Source organism: Panthera pardus, unplaced genomic scaffold (assembly GCF_024362965.1).
Source record: "Panthera pardus isolate Hobbes unplaced genomic scaffold, ASM2436296v1 HiC_scaffold_16, whole genome shotgun sequence".
Taxonomy (NCBI): Eukaryota; Metazoa; Chordata; class Mammalia; order Carnivora; family Felidae; genus Panthera; species Panthera pardus.
Window position 1 is genome coordinate 80,824,806 of NW_026526721.1, and position 7,712 is coordinate 80,832,517.

The following is a 7,712-nucleotide window of genomic DNA, read 5'->3' on the forward strand; positions in this document are numbered from 1 at the left end:
CAAGGGAAAGGACTGTGGGAAAGATGTCCCTTGCAGGAGATGATAAGAGAGGAAGAAGACAGGAGACGGAGAATGGGGGGAAGTAGAGACAACTTAATATGGGGAATGCTTAGTGGGCCAGAGAGATGAGGCCAGAAAAGTTGGCAGGAGCCAGGCCATGGAAGCCTCATGGACTTTGTCCTAGAGGCACTGAAGGGTCTGCTTTTTGTTAATTCCTTCAGTTTGATGTTTTCTGTCCTTTAAATATTTAAATACTTTTAACCTATTAATTTTTTCACTACATACTCTGCATTATTGTTCAGTGCTGTTCTAGGGTTTACAGTAGGCATCCTTAACATATGCAGCTTAATTTAGAGTTTATATTGTATCCCTTTATGTAAAAGGAAGAACCTTAAAACTACATGGGTCCATTTACTTACCCACTCCCATCATCCTTTAGGCAACACTTGCCATTTGTATTGTTTCTGTGTACCTTATAAATCCCACAAAATTGTTAAATTTTGTATTAAACAGTCTTATCTTTAAACAATTAAAAGGGAGAAAATAGTCTTCTATATTTATCTAGATATTTACCATTTTTATGTTTTTCATTCCTTCCTAAAGATGAATGTTCTTCATTCCTTCCTTCCATCTTAGGATCATTTCCCTTTTGTCTGAAAACTTCATTTAGCATTTCTTATTGGAGAGCCCCAGTAAAAAAATTAACTGATTTTTAATGTGCAAAAAGTATCTTTTAATTTGCATTGTTGAAAGATATTTTTGCTGGGAATATAATTCTGGGTTGACAATATTCTCTAGCATTTAAAAAATGTTGTTACTGTGAGCAATTATACATCAACAAATTGGATAACCAAAAAGAAATGGATAAATTCCTAGACACATACAATCTTCCAAAAGTGAATCAGAAAGAAAGAAAATCTCAACAGACCAATTAATAGTAATGAAACTGAATCAGTAATCAAAAAATCCCCAACAAACAAAAGTCCAGGACCAGAGAGATTCATAGATGAATTCTACCAAACATTTAAAGAAGAGATAATATCTATTCTCCTCAAAGGATTCCAAAAAATAGAAGATGAAAGAAAGCTCCCAAATACATTCTATGAGGCTAGCATTACCCTGATACCAAAACCAGTCAAAGACACTACAAATAAAGGAAACTACAGGCCAGTATCCCTGATGAACATACAAACAAAAATACTCAAAAAAATATCAGCAAATCACATTCAACAATACATTAAAAAGATCATTCACCACAATCAAGTGGGATTTATCCCTGGGGTGCAAGTATGATTCAACATTCATAAATCATTCACTGTGATGATATACCACCTAACAAAATGAAAGGTTAAAATCATATGATCATCTCAACGGATGCAGAAAAAGCATTTGACAACATTCAACATCTGTTTATGACAAAACCTCTCAACAAAGTGAGTATACAGGGAACATACCTCACCATAATAAAGGGCATATATAACAAGCCCACAGCTAACATCTACTCAATGGTGGAAAACTGAAAACTCTTTCTGTAAGATCAGGAACAAAACAAGGATGTCCATTCTCACCATTTTCATTCAAGATAGTACTGGAGGTCGTAGCCACAGCAATTAGGCAAGAAAAAGAAATAAAAGTCATCTAAATTGGCAAGGAAGAAGTAAAATTTCCTATTTGCAGACGACATAATTCTATATATAGAAAACCCTAAAGATCCCACCCAAAACTGTTAGAATAAGTGGATTCAGCAAAGTTGCAGAATATAAAATCAATATACAAAAATACATTTCACTTCTATCAGAAAGAGAATTTTAAAAATCTGAATTACAGCTGGATCAAAAAGAATAAAATATCCAGAAATAAATATAATGAATAGGTGAAAACTGAAAAAATACATATCTATATTTCAGCATACTGAAAACTATAAGACACTGAAGAAAGAAATTGAAGACACAAATAAATGGAAAGATATTATGTGCTCATGGATTACAAGAACATTGTTAAAATGTACATAATATCCAAAGCAATTCCAATGGTACTTTTCACAAAAATAGAACAAACAATCCTAAAGTTTATAGGGGACAAAAAAGACCAAGAATAGCCATGGCAATCTTAAGAAAGAAGAACATAACTTGAATCATCACATTCAAATTATATTTCAAATTATATTACAACTCTGTAGTAATCAAAACAGTATGGTATTGGCATAAAAACAGACACATATATCAGTGGAACAGAAGAGACTCAGATCTATACATATATGATCAATTAATTTATCACAAAGGCACCAAGAATATACAATGGGGAAAGGATAGTCTTCTCAGTAAAAGGTGTTGGAAAACCTGGACAGCCACATGCAAAACAGTGAAACTGAACCCTTATTTTACATCATATTCAAAAATCAACTAAAATGGATTAATTACACATAACACCTGAAAACACAAAACTAGAAGAAAACATGGGGGTAAACTCCTTAACAATGGTCTTGGTGATGATTTTTACAATTTGACACTAAAAGCAAATGCAACAAAGCAAAAAATAAACAAGTGGGACTATATCAAATTGAAAAGCTTCTGTAAAGATCAACAAAATGAAAGACAACCTACAGAATAGGAGAAACCATTTGCAAATCATATCTTTGATAAGGGGTCACTATCCAAAATATAGTTAAAAACTCATACAACTCAATAACAACTGCTGTACAACAAAAGATATGGAGACCATGCAGAGAACAGGCAAAAGTGATGAAAGCATGGTAAGGAAGGGAACTTCCCCCACCCCATCATGCTACGAACTGCAGAGGGGAGGGAGAGTATAGGGAGAACATGAGCAGATTCATCTGCCCTGGGGCATGGAAGAAAAGATGCAGTTTATTATTTATTATTTTATTTTATTTTGGAGAGAGAAAAAGTATGTGAGTGGGGAGAGGGGTGGAGGGAGAGAGAGCTAGAATCTCAAGCAGGCTCCGCACTGAGCGTAGAGCCCAACGTAGGGCTCGATACCACGACCCTGGGATTATGACCTGAGCAGAAATTGAGTTGGTTGCTCAACTGGCTGACACCCCCTAGTTGCCCTTTTAAACTGCCGCTGTTCTGGGATGCCTGGGTGGCTCATTCTGTTGAATGTCTGACTCTTGATTTCAGCTCAGGTCATGATCCCAGTGTTGTGGGATCAAGCCCCATGTTTGACCCCGTGTTGAATGTTGAGCCTGCTTGCGATTCTCTCCCTCTCTCTCTCTCTCTCTCTCTCCTCTGCTCCTCTCCCCCACTCATGCTGTCTCCCTCAAATTAAAAAAAAAAAGGCAACTAGAATATAAAGGAAGCCCTAGAACCCTGTAAAACAGCAAGGAAGCTGCTGGAACTCTCTCCAGGTCAGAGGTGCTGGTGAATGCCACAGTTTAGGCTCCCCCTCCACCATGATAGCACAGATGGAGAACTGTGCAGGTGCCATAGCATGCCTGTTGCCTCAGTGAGCACTGGGCCTATAGTTCACACCAGCCCTGGATGCTCTGGGGCACAGAAAAAAAAAAAAAAGCTGTGGGGAAAAAAAAAACTGGAATATAAAAGATCCAGCTCTGGGGCGCCTGGGTGGCTCAGTCGGTTAAGCGTACGACTTCAGCTCAGGTCACAATCTCATGGTCCGTGAGTTCGAGCCCCGCGTCGGGCTCTGGGCTGATGGCTCAGAGCCTGGAGCCTGCTTCCGATTCTGTGTCTCCCTCTCTCTCTGCCCCTCCCCCGTTCATGCTCTGTCTCTCTCTGTCTCAAAAATAAATAAACGTTAAAAAAAAAAAATAAATAAATAATAAAAGATCCAGCCCTAGAACCCTGCGAAGTGATGGGAAAGCTGCTGGAACTCTCTCAGGGTCAGAAGGGATGGCTAATGCCACAGTTGTGTTCCTTTTCCACTTAGATAGTATGGACAGGAGCAGGGTCCAGGTATCCCAGCCAGCATCTCATCTCAGCGAGTCCTGGGTCCCTGGCCAAAACTAGCCCCAGCCATCCCACTGAGGCCACCCCAGCATACAGCACACTGGGATACCTCCTGTTAGCTTTCACTACCGCCATCGTGACACAATGACACAGGCACAAATCACTTCAGAACACTCTAGGCCCATACAACTTTGACTTCAGATGGCTTGCTAGGGCACCCCTGGCACAGAGTGCTCTGAAAACCCTGGCTGATTCCTGCCTAGGCTCCAACTACCCCACCAGGGCACCCTTTGTGCAGAGAGTCCTGGGAAGCCCTCACTTGTATCTACTTCAGCTTCAGCTGTCCTCCCAGGGCATCCTCTGTATAGAGCACCCTGGGACCTCCTGGCCTATGTCCCACTTTGACTCTAGCCACCCCATCAGGGAACCCCCCCCACCACACACACACATGGAGAGCCTCAGGACACCCTGGCTTGCCCCCATTTTAGCTTTAGCTGTCCTGCCAGAGTAACCTTTGCATAGAGAGCCAAGGGACTGCACCAGCCCACACCTACTTCAGCCTTAGCTGTCCTGCTAGGGTGCCCTCTGTAGGGAGAACCTCAGGACCTCCTGACTTGCACCACTTCAGCTTCAGCTGTCCTGCCAAGGTACCCTCTGCACAGAGAGCCCTGGGACTGTCCCAGCCTATATCCACATCAGCTCTGGCCTTCCCACTAGGGCAGCCTCAGCATGGAGCACCCAAAGACTCCAGACAGACAGCTAGAATCACCAGGCATACATAGTCTACAGAGGGGACGACCATACTTCAAATTTAGGAGAAAGAGCTATTCCTTCAAGTTTAGGAAAAGCAGCTATTCTGCCTAATTCATAGAAACAAACATAAGAAAATCAAGCAAAATGAGACACTTTCCTTCAAGTTAGGAAAAGCAGCTATTCTACCTAATTCATAGAAACAAACAGAAAGTCAAGCAAAATGATACAGAGGAATATGCTCCAAACAAAAGAGCAAGACAAAAACCTCAGAAAAATAACTAAATAAAACAGAGAAAAGTAATATGTCTGAATAAAGAGTTTAAAGTAATAATCATAAAGATGCTCACTGAACTATAGAGAAGAGTGGAAGAGCTCAGTGAGAACGTCAACAAAGAGAGAGAAAACATAAAAAAGAACCTATCAGGGTTGAAGAATACAATAATTGAAATGAAAAACCCACTAGAAGGAATCAACAGTACATTAGCGATACAGAAGAATGGACCAGAGATCTGAAAGATAGGGTAATGGAAAGCATCCACATTGAACAATAAAAGAAGAAATAACTTTAAACAATTATCTGTCAGACAACATCAAATGAACAAATATTTGCACTATAGGGGTCTCACAAGGAGGCGGGGGGAGCAGAAAACTTATTTAAAGAAATAATAGTTAACAAGTTCCCTAACCTGAGGAAGGAAATAGTAATCCTTGTTCAAGAAGCAAAGAGAATTGCAAACAAGATAAACCCAAAGATGTTAACACCATAACACATAATGATTAAAATATCAAAGGTTAAGGATAAAGAGAATTTTAAAGATAGTAAAAGAGAAGAAGTTACATACAAGGGAAACCCCATAAGGCTATCAGCTAATTTTTCAGCAGAAACTTGATAGGCCAAAAGGGAATGGCATGATATATTCAAAGTACTGAAAGAAAAAAAAATCTACAACCAAAAATACTCTACTTGGCAGAGTCATCATTCAGAATTGAAGGATAGATAAAGAGTTTTCCAGACAAACAAATTTAAAGAAGCTCATCACCACTAATAAGAAGCGTTCTTTCAGTGGAAAAGAAAAGGCCATAATTAGAAATAAAGAAGTCGTGAACAAAAAGATGTAAAATATGACGACATATAAGTAAGACATGGTGGACAGGGGAGTAAAAAAGCAGTTCTTTCAGAATGTGTTAAAACTTAAGTGACCACCAACATAATATAGACTGCTATATACTTAAAATGTTATATATGGATCTCATGGCAACCACAAGCCCAAAACCTACCACAGATACACACAAGATAAGGAGAAAGAAAAGCAAGCATAATACTACAGAAAGCCATCAATCACAAGGAAAGAGAGCAAGAAGGAACAAAGAACTATAAAAACAAACAGAAAGTAACAAAATGGCAATAAGTACATTCCTATCAATAATTACTTTAAATATAAATGGTCTAAATGCTCTAATCAAAAGACATGGGGGTGGTGGAATGGATTAAAAAAACAATAATCTATATGCTTCCTACAAGAGACTCATTTCAGAGGTCACAGCTGTGAGCCCTCCTCTGCTTGTGCTACCCCCACCACTATTGCTGGGAGGTCTGAGTGCCTGAGCTGCAAACCATGGCCTACTGCTGGCAGGAAGGGAAGGATCTAATTATATTTGTGACCAAAGAAGACCATGAAACTCCAGCAAAGCAGAGCTGGTGGCTGATGACCCCAATGATCCGTATGAAGAGCATGGATTGATCCTGCCAAATGGAGACATTAATTGGAACTGCCCATGTCTTCGGGGAATGGCCAGTGGCCCCTATGAGGAACAGTTCAAGTCAGCCTTTTCCTGCTTCTACCATAGCACAGAGGATGTCAAGGGGTCAGACTGTGTAGACCAGTTCTGGGTCATGCAGGAATGTATGCAGAAATACCTGACCTCTATTCCCAGGAGGATGAGGAGGAGGTGGAGGAGGAAGAGGAAAAGTCAGCAGAACGTTTAGAAGAGACAGCTCCCACTGAGGCCACTGCAACCAAAGAAGAGGAGGGGTCAAACTAATAAAAGGACATAAGGCACTGGGCTCCAGTCCTTCTGCCTAGGAGTGATATGAACCTTTTGCAAAATGCCTTTTGGTCATTCTCTGAGAAACTGTCCTTCCCTCTGTTGTTCTGTGCATTATAATGTACAAAATAACTTATTTTGATGATCTTGATGGTCTTGGTCTTTTGACATATACACTGGAAAAACATGTATGTGTGTCTCACATAAACCTATCAGCAAATGTAGCTGTCACTTTTGAATTCTTTTCTCAGATTATCCTGAATTTTGTCACTTTGAAATAATGTGCTATGATCAGCACATTATCTGGGAGTATCTTGTGAGTGAGCTGATTTATTCTTACTGATTATATTAGATTTCATACCCCTTTAGGAAGTGAAATAGAAACAAGAACATCTTTCTTTAAAAATGCTGGAGTGGGGCCATTCCTAATACAAGAGGCCAAATGATCAGATACTTCTTTCTCGAAAACCATCCTGACCTTGAATATATGAGGGAATACTATATTTCATTTCTGATGCATTTTGGTTTCCATTTTTACCTCGACTCCCAGTGTTTTCTGTGTTTGGAAACTGGAGCTTTGGACCCTCTGATTCACAATCCCTTCCTAGGTGAAAAGAAAGGCTATTTTTGTCTTCGTTGTTATTCCAAAAGCCCTAGTTTGGGGACTGTGTTCACAATGGCTCTGTGTCAGCCTGCTGGGAAACAATGTTCTTGAGAGGTGGGGACCTAATTGTTACCAAAATAACAGCCAAGAGAAGAAACAATGTGAATTAAGTAGTCAATTAAAAGGAAAACATGAAAAAAAAAAAAAAGAAAAGAGAGAGAGATACTCACTTCAGATGTGAAGACACCTATAGACCGAAAGTGAAGAATAAAAAAAGATACTCCATGTAAATGGAAGCAAAAAAAGAGCCAGGTAGCAATACTACATCTGACAAAATAGACTTTAAAACAAAGACTGTATCAAGAGACAAAGAATGTCATTAC

The 7,712-nt window shown here is 39.6% G+C and overlaps 1 pseudogene; it reads left to right on the forward strand.

The window, feature by feature from the left end:
• Positions 1–6,295: 6,295 nt before the first annotated feature.
• On the forward strand, positions 6,296–6,722 carry LOC128777412 (mitochondrial intermembrane space import and assembly protein 40-like; annotated as a pseudogene).
• Positions 6,723–7,712: the final 990 nt, after the last annotated feature.